Here is a 17,833-nt window from a genome sequence, read left to right on the forward strand (position 1 = left end):
GGCTTCTTTAGACATACAACTTTCTCTAATAAACATGGACCGTATCTGCTTTTTAAGAAGCATATTTCTTTTGCTCAGTGTCAGAAAAATATGAATATTCTGTTTAATTTCATTATTCTATATATGATTTTGAGGACACATGGCAAGATGCTTCAAAACGAAAATGTATAACTGTACTGGCAACTCTAAGCATTTAATCCAGATTCTCAGAGTGAAGCCCTGCTTCCCTGGATCACTCTCTAATTCCTCCAGGCAGGGGATCTCTTGATAAAGGCGTTTAATGCAGAAACGCTGGGTTAAGACATCATGGGTACTGCCTTGCTTTACGTTGTTCTTGATATTTTACTTATTCACTTTATTGTGGACAGTTTATCATACTGCATAAGCATCATCGGAGTGCTGACCATTTTTGTTTGGTTTAACTATTGGGTTGAGGTTTGGGGAGAGAACCATTTAAGACTATAGCACCCATTTTAATTTTGGATATTGCTGATCTATTTTTGTGACTTCCAGAATACCTACTCCCTGCCCAATTCCCATCTGTAAGGCTATCTGGGGCTTGTCCGCAACTATAGCCACCCCTTATGTGAACCTGGTCAATCCCCTCCAAAAAGGAATCCCCCAGTAGAGCGAGAACAAACATCTTATATGTCGTGTTGACTGAAAAACGTAATTACAGTCATTGGTGACCATGAACATCCCTGAGCATTTTTAACTAGAAGGATGATTCTATATTCAGATAACTGGAAATGGCTAAATCACACAAAAAACCCTACAAAAAAGCACATAGCAAAATACAGCACTACTGCTACAGTTCCGTGTCTATGTTACAGTGTTAAACGTGCAGATTGCAATTTTGAGCCATATGTTCTATATAATGGAACTTTGGATAAACAATATTAGTCTCATGACCAAGAACTGACTAAATAGATTTTGCCGGCCACCTGAGCCCTAATCAGAATGACCCACATATGGGGTATGCACTTTATAATGGTGTTCGATAGGCTCCGGCTTATATAAATTACAGACACATTAGTTTGCAGATCTGCATTTATCCCATGAGTACTAGTAACTAAAGTTAATATTGCAGGGGATTTCCTTAATCGCTGTAAAGCTGTTTTGTTCAACAATGTTCCTAAAAATATAGCCACTTAAATCCTTTCTTTACATTTTTCATATTCTTTGACCAGTCCATGGAAAATGTAGATGGCTTTTCCCACAGGCCCAAAGCAAATAAACAATTCCTCAGGCATGACTTTTATGAAGGGGATAGTCAGGAAATCCAGAGTAAATTTTATTCGCCCACCCATCACAGATATGCTAACCACTTTCCTGTCACGAAAGGCAGGAACAGTGATTCAGCTTATAATAATGCTTCTCAATACGAAGCAACGAAAGCCAACAGGATAGATATGCCCATAAAATAAAGCTAAAAATGACAGAGTCTTTGGTTAAAAAAAAAAAAAAAAAAAAAAAAAAAAAGCATCTGTTGCTTTTCCCAAATCTAGCATTTCACAGTTCTATACATTGAATAACCCTATATAACTCTGTGAAATAGAATATTAAATATGCGATAATATATTACTATTAATTTAATACATGCAGTATTTAACCCACTTAATGTCTATACCAGGTGGAAAGGTATCTAAACTTCATGTTCTTAGGATTTGATTACCCTCTCCATTATCTGATGGTTGTTGATTGGCTCAGAGAGCCTTTGACCAAGTAAGGAGAAAAAAAGGCATCTTCAGGAGCAGAAACTGATCAAGTAACTCTGGATCCGCCACAAACTGCCACTGATCTCAGCTTCCACAAGCTTACTGTTCATTACATGGATTATCAAAAAAAATCACGGGTGCCTAAGGAAAATGTTTATTTTTACTGCAAACGGTCAGTTTCCTTTCCGGACTCTTACAAAACATCTGATAATCATCCTTACATATTATCTTATTATTGGAAAAATCGCTTCCAATATGTAAATTAATGGAAATTACTTAAGAAAACGTGACAAAAAGGGGAATCACATCTGTGTTTGTGCAAACAGTTTAACTTAAAGCCCTTTATCCCATCATGAATCAGGAAGACGGCTTGTTTAATATCTCATGCAGTTAGTAAAGCTGTCATAGATATGTTTTTATCTGTTCCGATGATCACACAGCTTGCACTTAGCTTAAATGAAAACATCACTGTAACGCATTTTGTCTGTTCTCTCTAGTACTAGTATTGTCTACAAAGACGCACATTTTACAGGACATTCATCTTACAATCGTTGTTTCTATAACTGTTGTCTCCCCTGACTGGTTACTGAGTTCAATAGAAAAAACGAAGGCAGGAGGCCTGTGGATTAAATTTCTTTCCAATTACACTTTGTAAAGGATCAAACAGCAGCTTGTGGTGAGGATAATGCATTTAAGGCTAGAAATCTGACATATTTAGCAAGGTTTCTATTTAATTTAATATTTAAGATGCAGATCACATTTGCCTAGTGTTCACTCAAATTCAGAAACACTAGCTAAAGGAGATCCATCACCAGGAAGAAATCACTTTACTTTAACTTTACTTTATATATTGTATGTTGTTTTTAACCATTTTATAACATTGACATTTATATCAGTCAACGGCAGATGGAGGAGTTCACCCATGAGGAACACACCAAAATTCTTCCTATTTCGGTCTGCATTTGGTTCTAAAAAATAAATAAGATTCAAAAAGACAAACAGGATATAAGGAAGATGAAACCAGATTAATGCCTGGAGTCTTCAATGTTAAAACATAGCTTTTATTAATGCAACATTAAAACCATCACAGCAGGGGAAGGTAGTCAGTGGACTGCTCATAGGGTTACATATTTGGTTCAGTGTAATAATGAAGAATAATGAAGACGAACTGATGAAGCGTGAGAGGTGCTGAAACACTTCCCTTTCTTTGCGAATCCATCTTCATTATTCTGGCCTCTCAGAGTATTTCCACAAAATGGCGCAGACAGCCTCTCCCTCCAATCCCTGTTCCTCCTTTTGCGGACGTGCCCCAGAAGGCCTAGTTCACGCAAAAGCGGAGAAGAAAGATGACAGAAGAACAAGAAGAGCAAGGAGCAGGGCAAAGAGACAGGGACGCGGAAGCAGTTGGTGAAGAAGGTAAGGTGTGACAAAGAGTGGGAGAGCATGTATGAGTGAGTGGCAAAAACAACAAAATGCAAACAAGTTTTGCGCTCTGCTTCGTTTTCATTTGTTTAATCGGTAGTCCCTCCTCCTTTCCAGGCTATCGTTTGGATGAACTAGCATCAAATTATGTCCCACCTAATCTATGGCCTGAACACTTCCCAGGTGCAAACTAGGGCTGAAACAACTAATCGATAAAATCGATAATAATCGATTATGAAAATCGTTGGCAACGAATTTCATCATCGATTAATCGAATCGTTTTTTATCGATTATAAAAAGGGGGTTTTTTTCAGAGCAAATGCTCTGAAAAACTCCTCTCCTTATAATAATCCGATCTCAAACAGAGATCGGATTATAACACCGGAATCCAGATCCCCCGCAACGCTGCAGGAGACCTGGATTCCCCTCACTGTCAGCCGGTCTCTCACTTCCGTCTCTCTCCCCCCTCCCATACACCCCTCTGACTCCTCCCACTCCCATACGTCACTCTGCCTCTCTCCCAGCTCCGTTACTGACAAGGACTTTCACTGCAGCTTCATAGAAGCCACAGTGTAAGTGAAGTGCAGTAACGGAGGCTGTCTGTGCGATGCAGACACTCACAGGCTGACAGAGAATCATCCTCTCTGTCAGCTGGTGGGGGTCTGCATCGCACAGACAGCCTCCGTTACTGTCAGTAACGGAGCCGGGTAGAGAGGCAGAGCGGTATATGGGAGGGGGGAGGAGTCAGAAGGGTGTATGGGAGCCACCCTCCCATACACCACTGTGGCTCCTCCCCCCCAGAGAGGATGATTTTCTGTCAGCCTGTGAGTGTCCGTTACTGCACTTCACTTACACTGTGGCTTCTATGAAGCTGCAGTGAAAGTCCTTGTCTAGTGAAGATCCGTTGCTGACAGGAGGCAGAGTGGAGTATGGGAGGGGGAGGAGGCAAAGTGGAGTATAGGAGGGGGAGGAGCCAGAGTGGAGTATGGGAGGGGGAGGGGCCAGAGTTGTATGGGAGAGGGGAGGAGCCAGAGTGGTGTATGGGAGGGGGGAGGAGGCAGAGTGAAGTATGGGAGGGGGGAGGAGGCAGAGTGGAGTATGGGAGGGGGAGGAGCCAGAGTGGAGTATGGGAGGGGGAGGAGGCAGAGTGGAGTATGGGAGGGGGAGGAGCCAGAGTGGAGTATGGGAGGGGGAGGAGCCAGAGTGGAGTATGGGAGGGGGAGGAGCCAGAGTAGTGTATGGGAGGGGGAGGAGGCAGAGTGGAGTATGGGAGGGGGAGGAGCCAGAGTGGAGTATAGGAGGGGGAGGAGCCAGAGTGGAGTATGGGAGGGGCCAGAGTTGTATGGGAGAGGGGAGGAGCCAGAGTGGTGTATGGGAGGGGGGGAGGAGGCAGAGTGAAGTATGGGAGGGGGAGGAGGCAAAGTGATGTATGGGAGGGGGAGGAGGCAGAGTGGAGTATGGGAGGGGGAGGAGGCAGAGTGGAGTATGGGAGGGGGAGGAGCCAGAGTGGTGTATGGGAGGAGCCAGAGTAGTGTATGGGAGGGGGAGGAGGCAGAGTGGAGTATGGGAGGGGGAGGAGCCAGAGTGGTGTATGGGAGGGGGAGGCGGCAGAGTGGAGTATGGGGGGAGGAGCCAGAGTGGTGCATGGGAGGGGGAGGAGCCAGAGTGGTGTATGGGAGGGGGAGGAGCCAGAGTGGTGTATGGGAGGGGGAGGAGCCAGAGTTGTGTATGGGTGAGTTATAGTGGTGTATGGGGGTATTATGAATTTCAGGGAATATAGGGGGTATAAGGCATATCGATATTAGGCATATCAGGGGGTCATAAAACATCTGGGGGTAAAAGGTATATCAGGGGGCTCAGTTGCATATCACTGGCATATAAGGAGTATAAGGCATATCAGGGGCACAGTGGAATCTGGCATATAAGAGGTATAAGGCATATATGGGGGCAGAGTGGCAAGCTGGGGGTCTGATGTGCATAACCGGGGGCAGTTTGGTAAATAAAAAAAATTTAAATAAGGCTTTTTTCCCTCATAGTTTTTATTAAATATGAAAAATAGTTAACATATGAATTAATATTTACTAATAACTTTGTATTAAAACCTAGTTTGAGAAACACTGTGTTTGGGTTCTTGTAGCTTTTATTATTATGTCAGTAAAATAAGAAGGTGAATAGAGAGAGGCCATTGCAATAAAGAGATGAAAGTGTAAATTGTACGTTTTTTATTACATTATTTTAAATTTAAAAAAATTGCATTTTTTTATCCGATTAATCGATGAATCGAAAAAATAATCGGCCAACTAATCGATTATTAAAATAATCGTTAGTTGCAGCCCTAGTGCAAACCATGTTTTACTGTTAATTAGGCACTGCACAAGGGTTCACTGGATGACACTGGATAGGACTGTTGGCAAGTCTCATTAAGACTGTCTTATTCATATCATAAATATAAAGAGGGCTAGAATATAATATTGCTATCCCACAACACAGTGGGATGGAAAAACTGGGCACTTAAGTCCTACTAAACTGACCTAGAGTTTCTATTAGCCTTTGCGCTTCTGTGACCTAAAGCCCTTCGTTTCCCTGCCTGGGTGCGGATGGACACTGGGAGAGGGGAGCAGGCTCTGCACAGGATTAATCAGGTAAAATACATATCTGGTGTAGAGTGGCTCCTCTCTGCTAGTGTCCGAAACACATAATCCAGAACTCACAGCAGGCTATGACAGCAGTGGAGAAGCTCAGGCTACTACAAACCCAGAAGGTCTACTACTTAGGGCCCCCTACCACTCTGTGGCCCTGGAGCAATGGTGTTGTTATGCCTTTCTGACAGATTTTTCTGCTACAATTTAGCTCTTGCTGACCTTGCTATACTGAACTAGTTCCTCACAGAAAATACCATAGAAACGTATCATTAAGTTGTATGTCCTTTATCGAGGCTGACGGCATATTTATGGGTGCTGGTGGAATTTCTGTTGTGTACTGCACTGAAGCCATATGTATAGATAGACATCCAGCTCTCCATGAATCAATAATAGGTTTACTGCTTAAGCTACTGAACATATAATAACATGATCACTAATATAAGAAGGTATTTTTAATCTTATTTTAGAGACAGTACTGCATCTCAAAGTTAGCCTATGCCTCGGGCCAAGTTCATTAGTTTCTGTTGCAGATGATTCTGTAGATGCTTACCCTCTATTTCACTTTCAATGCAAATAACAGATGACCTCTAGCTATGTTTTTAACCAAACCGAACACAAATTGGATTGTAAAATAACTCCATCTTGCGAACATTTGACTATAACTTTGTATGTTTATGGATGTTTGCACAGCTGTCTGGTAGACGTGACTCGCACCGAAGCAGTGTGTTTAGTTTTATGTATTTTAATACATGCGCGTCAAGATAAATGTGGGAAACGTGCCTTAAACCCTATGCACAACAACGTGTATCCCAGATTATATAATTTAACAATACAATGTTGTCTTGCAGCACTAGGGGCATATGCTTCAGATACTTCTATATGTAAACCTTGAGAAATTGTGTATGGCCCAGGAAGAAGCAGGCTGGGGCATTATGGAAATATGCTTGAAATCTGGATTGCTGGGCAAATGACTAATCTGCCTTGTCTTTCAACGACTTTATTTGCATTCTGGCTCCTGTAGTCTAGATTACATTCCATTGAGGGTAGGAGGGCAAACTGGTTGAGACCTAAACCTGTGTTATATGTAGCAGTGTACTCTGTCGTAGAATGACCATAACTGGGAATTCACGCCCCACTCTCCGCCCATGTCACCTTTAAATGGGGATGTTTCCCGCAATGTGGGAAGGAAACCCCACTGACATCAGTGGGAACACCCCCAATGTCAGCGGAACCGTCCACTGACATCAGTGGGAAGTCCTGACCGTGTCCTGCATGGGTAGGCTCCGGGTAGCTGGAGCCCGCAATTTGCCAGGTATGAGAATGACTAGGCCTTAGGGGGAAGGTCTGGGAGGGCAGTGGGGCTTCAGTGCACAACAGAATAGATTGCCCTATGGGGGGATCAAGCACTATTGCTAAATGGATCAGTTACAAGGGAGTTTTCTGATATCCTGAACTGGCCCATTTGCAATATTGAGGACTTTGCCTAGCTTCCATAGTACTTGTGCGCCGCGCCACTCAAGAGGGGAAGTGATAGGATGTAACTCATATTCTGGCACTCAGGAGTAATAATGGAGACTTCAGAGGGGTATTAAAGTTTAATATATTACTGGTCATAGGCTATATAAGGTCTATATAAGTTAGCTAGAGTTACTGTGAACACTTCCTGTAAGAGATCAATCAAGAATAGCAAAGTAACAATGGTTATATGTTATTTAATTACTATAGTAGCCCGCTTATAGGCCACACTTTTTCCTCCCACTTTAAGTCTTTAAAGTGGGGGTGCGGCCTATAATCGGGGTTTAGTGCAGGGATGCGCAATTTGTAACACCTGACGCCCGGGACATGCAATTCAGGGTGCCAGGCAGGTGGGGTTTTTTTTCTCTTTATCATTTAGCCCAGCGGCCAAGCACTTATGCAGGGGACCTGGATCCTCCTCTCTGGAAGCCGGTGGGCGTCTGCGCGATGCAGACAACTCTCACTGCTGCCGACACTTCTGCCGGGTCTTCTATGACGGAGCACTCCCTCTCATGGGCTTTGTGCAGGGGCAGGGCTAGTCATGTGTAGTAGGGCACTGAGTAGGGAGTAGGCAGAACGCAAGGAGGGGGCACTGCCACACACCATTCCCCTATCCGGAAAAACAAACTTACCTGGAGACTCAGGAAAAGTTTCTATTTAAGCTGCCAATACTAGTATACACATGCAGTGGATTTTTATACACTTTGTGTACATTGCTATTTTTTGAACTGTAAACATAGTTGGTTTATTAAGACTAACAGTAAAATGTAAAGTTTCTTAAAGTGACAACTGCTTTAATTTATGCTTAGATTCCAGTTTCCATTAGCAGATGAAGCCTTTAGAAACAAGATGCGTGTAGGCAGTTTTAAGCATTTGTCACACAGTTCAAGTTATTGCACATAAAACCTGAATTTGTTTCTTCCTCAAGTACTTGAGCTCTTTAACAGACCACATATTACAGATCTGCTATTATTATTAATAAAGATGATTCCTTGCTGTACATTTCGAGTTTTGCAGCACAGAAACAGTAAATTAATTATGATTCATATTCAAAGTAGAGGAACATAATGTCTGAGTACAGATTTAAACACCGTTTTCTCAGTAAATAATGCACTTTCTACCATGGCAGTAAACTGTAACCTTTATCTAATTGGTACTTTAATTAATCAATATGTCAGTGTAGTTTAGAACAATTATGTGCATACTAATGTACTGTACAAATGTGATGACATTCAGTATATTAGCAGTTGATAATGTATGCAGTGGTTCACATTTTCAATTTTTCACTTATAATTTACCTTATTTTGTTGATGAGGTCAATCAGCTTTTAGTCTTTCATCTAGATTTTTACTGTTTTTAATCAAATGCATTTTTCATGCTGGATTAGCTTTGTTTCAGAAACAAATTTAAATAAAAGAAAACATACTGAGTAAGTAGAAGGAATGATTATATGTAGAAATCCAAGAGACTTTAACTAATTGCTAAATCCACGGGCCACTACTCTTTGCTAATCCTACTGGATATTTCTGCTGCTTTTGACACTGTAGACCATCCTCTTCTCCTTCAAACTCTTCATGATCTTGATCTCCATGACTTTTCTCTGCCCTGGTTCACATCGCACCTTCAGCGTCTCTGTCTCCAGTAACATTTCCGCTCCCCCTCAGTCACCCTTGATTCTGACCTCTCATTCACCCCCCCCTTCAGTCTGTCTAAAAAAACTACTGCCTTCATCTTAAAAACATTGCACGCATCTGTCCCTTCCAACACAAGATGCCACCAAAGCTCTTGTCTATGCCCTCATTATCTCCTGTCTTGATTATTGTAACCCTGTCTTAGCTGGCCTCCCTCTTACTCGTCTTGCCACTCTACAATCCACCATGAACGCTGCTGCAAGACTTATCTTCCTCTCCCAATGCTTTACTAAACACCTCTCCCCCCGTCAGTCCTTACATCTCCTTACTCATCTCTAAATACACTCCTAACCGGTCTCTCCGCTTATCCAATGATCTCCTTCTATCCTCTCCTCTAATTTCTAGTTCTCATGCAAGATTATTATTATACGTCTTTCCCCCTGCCTTCAGTCCTTCAAAAAGAAGACCCACTTCTTTAATGACGCTTACAACATTGCACGTTAACGTCTTTTCATATTCCATATTCCTTTAGCTCAGGGCTCGATCGGAGGTGCCAGGTCGCCATGGCGACTGAGAATTTTGTCCTAGGGCGTCCAACGTGCGGCCTGCCAGACTTCAATATGTGGCCAGCGTGAGCAGGGCCGGACTGGCCCTGCTCACAGTGCAACACGGTGTGTGCAAGCCCGTCTTACCACGCAGCGGTCTTACCACCTCACCTCGCAGCCGCACCACGTGAACGTTGGTCTGCCAGCCTACTTGGTGGGCCGGTTAAATTTTATTAGGCGGCCGGCTTGCACACACCGTGCTGCTGAGTGGCAGTGCCTCAGTGAGGCTCTTCATCCCACGGGGAGAGGATCTGCACGTCAGAGGAGAACGGGAAAAAAAGTGTAAGTGCAGGGCAAAGTGCTGGGGTAAAGTGTGAGACTGTGGGTGCAGGGCAAAGTGTGGGTACAGGGCAAAGTGTGGGTACAGGGAAAAGTGTGAGTGTAGGGCAAAAAAAAGTCCTGGCTCCTTTTTTAGCTGGCTTCTAGATATAAAACAAACTTGTCATTTACATTAACCACTATAAAAGGTGGGGGCATCACATACACAAGGGAGGAGGGTTGGCTGGGGGCAACACATAAATCAATGCACATGGGTGTGGTGGCATAAATGCACAAGGGGGCAATACACAAGGTTGTGGGGTGGAACACATTAATCAATACTAAAGGGGGTCTGGCTGGGGCATTAATACACAAGTGGCAAAAATATAAAAGGGGGGTTAATGACAAAGTAGTGTAGAAAATACTTAGCCTGTACTGGTGTGTTTGAGTGTCGGTGTGGCAGAGCCTGTCTTTGTGTGTCGGTGTGGCAGTGACTGTCCTGGTGTGTGTTAGGTGTCGGTGTGGCAGAGCCTGTCCAGGTGTGTGCGTTTGGGTGTTGGTGTGGCAGAGCGTGTCCTGGTGTGTGTGTTTGGCAGACACAAAAAAGCCACAAAAAGCCAAGTGAAAAACACTAATATATTATATAGAAAATTTGGTGTGTCACATAAGAATATATTATATTATCAGCATAACTTAAATGCCCATGACGTTTGGTTCTAGTCTTTTTTACCTGTAGATTTAAGATCTGTTATTTTTGTTGTTGAAAATTAAACTTTGTTAGTTTAAAAAAAAATCCTGGCTCCTAACTTTTTTAGCTGGCTCCTAGATTCATAACAAGTTGTCAAGCCCTGCTTTAGCTCAGCTTTCCTAGTCCCTCTCCTGCAATATTTTTACCTGTTGCGGGATGCCAGGTAGACGGTTAAGAGCCCGAACAACCAAGTAATGGCTACTGAGGAAATCAGAGCTTTATACAGCTGTCTTGTGTACTGACATTGTATGTGTGCGGCCTCAGTGACGCTGATTTGTACATTCGTGACACATAAAAGCTATGTTGATCTTGAACCTTGGTATGGATCTTTTTTACATTCCTTTATGTTTTTTTTCCCATTTACAAGTCAGAATGAACATCTAAACAGACCATGCGTCACCTTTATCCTTCCTATTATACTTAGTTCTAAGAACTTTTACAGGAGTCAAGAGCTACACCTGTGCTATTAAACAAAGATTTATCAATTATCAAGCTGTGTCATCATAATGCAAATACTGTACAGCAGGAACGTGGGACCGCTTCAGAACATTGTGCAGGAACAATTTGGGACACAACACGTCTGGCAATATATGACACACGCCTCTCTCAACACATCATCTATTGCCCAAATTAACCCCTTATACTTCAGTACAAAAGCATGTCTTTTTTCGCCCATGATTTCCGTCTCTCTCATTTATGTTACCCATACAAATTATATATTGTATTTTTTTATTAAGTGAAAAGATTTCCAGAGATAACACATTTATATTAAAATACCTTTACACTCATATAATAAATATACATTTAACACAGCGTTGTCAACCCTAGACTTCAGCTAATTGTTTCTCAGAGAAGGATTACCTGGTAATTACTATTTTTATTAACCCCTGATACTTGATACTTACCAATTGCTTTGCGGTTAGTAAGCTACGTTATGCCGGTAGCTGATTAAATATTTGTAGGGTTTGGCAAAATTCAAGCCTATTTATGAGACAGCCTAATTCTAACAAGCAGGAAATAAATACACCCCAGAATCCTATATCTAAAAGGTTAGGAATCAGTAGTGCATTATGAACAGCTTGCCGAAAAACATGTTTTATATAAAAAAAAATTCACTTACTTACAGATGAAAGTATGCTCTTGTGATGCTTGTATCTTCACTGGCAAACTAAAAGACATTTTCTGTAATACCACATAAGACTTCTATTTTTTATCTATGTTTTGAAAAATTGTCGATTAAATTTCCAGGCTAATAAAGCACCCAAGTTAGTTCCCAAATACGCTTCTCTGATTTTTAATACACATTCTTGTATTCAATCCACAGGTAAAGGAAAGGTCAGGAGACGAGTGGAACAGTATTTGTCTAACACTTATATTAAGTATCTTTTTAATATGGTCATCATCGGATTAAAAATACAGATACATGGAAGAGGTTTGAGAAAAAATATATGATTGCCGGTAATTTGGAATAACTTTTTCCTTGAATAAATTATTACATATGTATGGGCTTAGGTTCCTGTGAAAGTAAGTTAATTTATCATTGTTGCAAATGTAGACAGTGGTCTTCTCAGACATTGCAGTTATTTTTAAGCTTTAAACACAGACGATTGGGGAAACCGTAGCTTGGAGAGCATGAAACGATCAGAACAACAACTGTGTATGGGGACCACAGTGAATACCAACTGCTTTCCTGCCGACCTGTTATGTGTAAGTCTACGTTACACCCCAAATTACAGATATACTTAAGATCCATATTTCTTTTTGTCAACAGTCACAAACATACAAGGGGTTTTATTACTAACGTTCAGTAGCTGTTACACCACTGTTATACACTGTTTTTAAAGACTGAATTTAAAAGATTGAGAAATCTATTATTGTAATTGCTTTATTATGATCGTTCCATTAATAATGCAGTATTTCTTCCAATACGTTCTATTGCCTTAGTCATGAAATGTAGATTAGCGTTTTTAAAACAGAATATAACGATTTGATATAAGGTCATCAGAGACAGTTTATGAGCTGTTACTTACATGTTTAATGCTGTCAGTCAAGAATGTTAAAGGGACAATACAGCCTCCCAAAAAATAAAGAGTACATATTAAAGTACTTTATGTATATAAAAAAAGAATTTACCTTGGGGAGAAGCTGCAGCTACAGACCTGCAACTCCCCTCCTCCTCTGCAGTCCAATGAGTCTCTCTACTGATTGATTGCTTCAAGCAGCCAATTACTGTCAGAAAAGCACTCCTATTGAAATCAATAGGATCTGTTTCTGTGCTTGCTCAGGTGGCATCTCATTAGACCACCACGACGTTTGTTGTGCCAGCACTGGAGGTGACTGGCGGTATGTTTAGCCCAACAAATCTCTTGCGTGGAAAATAGTATGCTGGAAGGAAAATGTTAAATGTATGGTGGTTCTGTAAAATTCCTCTATACATTTGTAAAGAGGAGATCATGATAATTTAAAGGTACCTCTCAGCTTTAAGGTGCATATGATTTTTGCTAGGTCAAATCTCTGTGGGTCCCACTGATATGGAGTTATTTCCACAAGTTGCACAACAAATTGCTTATATCTGTGCCGACCAAAAAGAGACACCTTGTCAATCCGTTGTACGGACATTTGGTCTATGACAATGGACTGTTGTAGAAAAATATCCCTATGCACCCAGTTATCTACAACGTGGACCACTTAGAGCTGCAGCCTCCCTTGCAAGTCTAGGTGTTTTTGGTAATATAATGATACAATGTACCCGCAAATTGGTCCGGCTTTTCTGTTGACTTAACACCATGTAATAGCATGAACAAATAATAAAATTCATAATCAGCAACGTCCCCTTAAATATTTTTTTTTATTTCAGCTCAATAACAACAGAAAGTGATAGAGAGTAATAATCTTTTCATATAACTGAATCTAGTTACTTGATGATATATACTGCCTAATACCAAGTCTAAAAATAAAGGAGGGGGGTGACTGGAATCACTTTGTATTTTCATGTACAGATCTCGGAGCATTAATAAGGCAGGCATCCTATGACGGCGTTGGTCTAAGATAATGGACTGCCTACACATATATTTTCAAGTGCAATGACACTTTTGCTTATTAAAGACCTCTCAGCTGAAGGGGCAGCATATTATGAACTGGATGAACCATTCATTTTCCTGGATGCGTTATTCAGTATTTTATGCTAAACTAGCAATACACCATTCATTTTAGTACAATGATCCTTATGTTCAATAAAACTGAAGTGCTGGATCATAAATCATTACAGTCATTTATTCTACATTAGACACATTAGCCATTATATTCCATAATCTATTACAATAAGGTTGATTTAAATGCACCCCAAGGAACTGCAATAATAATGTGAGAACCAAATATAGCAATTAAGGATAAAATATGCTTTAACCTAAAAGTGAGCTGGTTGCATTGACAGCTGGGAACTTGGAAAGGAATGAAATCTTGGTAAGCCGGAGACCTCGAAACTAGTATTCTGCGGATGTATTCTACGTCTAATGTGTTCTAAATAAATCAAACAAAATTAGAGGCTAGTTAGCACCCTATCACCTAGACAGTAGGAAGAATCCCCCGAGAGGCTGCAGGTCCTTGTAAGCATGGGTAAGAGCCACTGGGCAACGTCCCTGCGTAAATTCTGTGTCACACAAATGGCACCGCAATGTGGTGAGATCTAGTTGCCAATATATTTATATTCACACAACTGCATCTCTTGTCCCGGAGAACCTCTGTAATTTCAGCGGCATAAGGTTTGCAGGGCCAGGTGGTCTGGCAGTGATTGAGTAAATTAATAAATGTGTCTTAGCCTCCAGCCGGCTCTGCTTTTGTTATAGGTCTACATCTGTACTGTCATTAGTTCCCTGGACAGATGGTCATGAGAGAATACAGAATGGAACGTCAAATGCCTAGTACAAATTGCATGTCCCCCAAAAATTATTTTTCTTTACTATTGTTAAGAGATGTTTATACTGACTTACAGTATGTAAAAACACCAAAATTAATGTATTTGTTTTCTTGTTCTTGTACCTACTCATATATAAGCTTTGCATATATTTGTTATGATGCTATGAAAATGTACTGGAGCAAAAAAATGAGTAGTTGCATTTTATATAAGCCCTCTTATCAGGACACCGGACATCACCTAAATAATCATAAGTATATAGCTTGATGAAGAGGAGATAAAGAGACAAGGGATTACTGGCAATTAGAGGCCCAGAAGCTTAGATAAAATGTGGGTGGCAGATAAGTGAAACAGCCTTCCAACAGAGGTAGTAGAAGATAATATGGTGAGGGAATGTAAAGTTACATGGGATAGATATATGACTATATTGAATTTAAGAAAAGGGCTAACTGAGGTTTAAGTCCTTACAGAAAAATAATGAACAGATTAGATGGGCTAATGACCTGCCATTAACTTCTAGGTGTCAAATTAGGTGTTAAATTCTCCTTACACTGCTGATCCACTTTTGAGTCCAACTCCGTCCTGAATAAAGCAATAATCCACGTAATGTGGATTATTACGTGTGCTCTTGTAGGAACCTGATAAAATGCATAAATGAAGTATGCAATTGTCAGCAAGAAGAAAAACACATGAGGGAAATCTAATGGTTCTTCAAGAACTAGCATTTCCAAGTCAGTTATACCCAGCTAGAATATCTGTGAGAATACTTCATATTAAGTAAAATGACTAGGCTGCCATACTATCAATGTTTTATGACTTCTTTTTAATCAGATCTGTTTAGCTCATGAATCTGTATGAGACGTTGATGCAGCCATCTGAGCTATGTGAGGTGGTTATCAGCCAAATGAGTCTCTCAACGTCAAAACCGCCATAAATCCACCCGTCCCTGAGATTCATAAATAGACCTTCTGGTTTGAGACATTATTGTTTGCCCTACAGTAAGAATACATGTCTACAGGATTTCAAGTGTTCTCCCTTGATCTTGCATCGTGTGTTGTGTTGGATATTAATTCACGCTTTACTGTTCTCTTTTTAATATTTAAAGTCACAATAAAAATCGATGTTGTTTACATGGTTTAAAGCTCTTTTCTTCTTACAGAAGGGAAGAAAGAAAACTATGACTATTTTATAACCAAAACATCGTTATGTGTGGAAGTGAAATTATTTATCACAGACACAGAAAGCTCTTTTAGTTAAACAACTCCTGGGTGCTTTTATTTAATTTAAAAAAAAACCCTCCTTCTGGATAAGAAATAGGGAAGAATGTCACAGTCTTGTTAAGCAGATAATAAAGGGTGTAAAGAAACTAGTGCATAAATATTCATGTAATGGTAAAAATGGCTATTACTGGGAAATCCACAGCCCCACCAATGAATGATGCATATTAAAATGCTATGTAAGTTCTTTAGTACGGATTATTTACCTTTAGGGAAAAAATACAATACAATTACCTTTAGGAGAAGCTGCAGCTCAAGAGTTGCACTAAATTGTTCCCTTTGTGGGCCTGTTCTCATGTCACTTTTGGTTGCTTGCAGCAGCCAATCAGTGGCAATAACACAGAGTGCTTTCTGCACATGTGAGGTATTATGAACACAGCGTGCGTGTGCTTTGGCAAGCAGGAGGTTTGTTTGTTTGGGTGTATGCGATGGCTGGAGGGTCCCTTTAATACCTCAAAGAGAGAGAAGACAGAATGAATGTTTCTTTGTAGTAAATTTTTTGTTCTCATTAATCATATATAGAGAAATGTCGACTTGCTACCAGTTCCCCTCTGAAAAATACCCCTCGTCTTATAATCGGGGTTGCCTTATAATCAGACCTCAAATACGTCTGACTATGAGACAACTAAGATCCAGATCCCCCGCAGCTGCAGGGGACCTGGATCCTCCTGTCTCCCCCCCCCACCCCACTTACCGGTGCTTCTGAGTCCCCGGTGTGCAGCCGGGGCACTGTGTAGATGTCTACACGATTCCCGTAGACAACTTACAACTTACGCTGCAGCCGGAAGGAGGTGTGGCTAGCAGCGGGGGTTGTCTGCGTCCATCGCGCAGACCTTCCCCGGCTGTCAGAGATCAATTCTCTCTGACAGTCGGGGAAGGTCTGAGCGATGGACGCAGACAACGCCCGCTGCTAGCCGCACCTCCTTCCGGGTGCAGCGTAAGTTGTCTACGCGAATCGCGTAGACATCTACACGCTGCGCTGCCCCGGCTGCATGACAGGGGAGTCAGAAGCACCGGTAAGTTTGGGGGGGGGCGGGGAGTGTTAAATGGGGGGCATAAGGCATTTCTGGAGGCAGGGTGTTCTATGAAATGCCTTTTAACCCCCTTAATGCCACTCTGCCTCCAGAAATGCCTTTTTAACTCTCTATACGCCACTCTGCCTCCTGAAATGCCTTAAACCTCCCTATATGCCACTCTGCCCCATAATAGGCCCTTTAACCCCCTTAATGCCAGAGTGACATATAGGGGTTTAAGGCATTTCTGGAGGCAGAGTGGCACATAGGGGGTCAAAAGGCATATCATGGGGCACAGTGGCATATAGGGTTAAAAGGCGTATAAGGCATTTCTGGGGCAGATGTGCATAACTGGGGGGGCAGGTTGGAAAATAGAAGGAAATAAAACCAAAATATTTTTCTCAATCATAGCTTTTATTAAAAAAAAAATAGTTTACATGAATTAACATTTACTGGTAAAACTTCTTTCCTATAGGGTCGTCTTATATTCAGGATTTTTCTTTTTTTCCCCAAATTAATATTCAGATTTGGGGGGTAGTCTTATAATCAGGGTTGTCTTATGATCGAGCAAATACGGTAAGTTAAAAGAATTACATCTAAAGCCTGCCTCTTATACTCATGACTGTCCAAGTTGTACATCTGTTCGTTCAGGCAACTGGGTATATTCTTTTCCATTAACCTACAATTTAATGATGTAAAATTACCCAACAGTAAGGAAAGGTATGACATTGGATAATACCGTAGCATTAACCAGTGAATATGTGGGAAAAGAGATTCATCTCCGGCAACTCTCAGCATTTCACCCAGATTAGCAGGCATCAGGGGCCAGTGTGTTCAATCTCCAGACTTTGTGCTCTCCATCCAGGTTCCATCTACTCTCTCTGTCCCTTTCAAGTTGATCTCGGCCATACTCACTCCTATGTGTTGTTAGTCCTGCCCTCTTCTGCCTCCTCTAAGGCAGTCCTGGAAACTCCCCAGGTATATTCATCTCTGCTAAGTATAGTCTGTGAGGGAGATTTACAATAGCCAGGTTACAAGAGCCTGGTCCCAGCTCTGCAGGATATGAAACCTGTCATACGTCACAACCTTTT

General features: G+C 41.4%; 1 protein-coding gene across 1 annotated transcript in view; it reads right to left on the reverse strand.

The window, feature by feature from the left end:
* LOC149300767 (retinoic acid receptor beta-like) overlaps positions 1–17,833 on the reverse strand; it is a 182,396-nt gene that overhangs the window by 106,042 nt on the left and 58,521 nt on the right. The window lies entirely within an intron of this gene.

This window comes from Sceloporus occidentalis, unplaced genomic scaffold (genome assembly GCF_023333645.1).
Source record: "Sceloporus occidentalis isolate IW3139 unplaced genomic scaffold, rSceOcc1.0.p SCAF_23, whole genome shotgun sequence".
In the NCBI taxonomy this organism is placed as follows: Eukaryota; Metazoa; Chordata; class Lepidosauria; order Squamata; family Phrynosomatidae; genus Sceloporus; species Sceloporus occidentalis.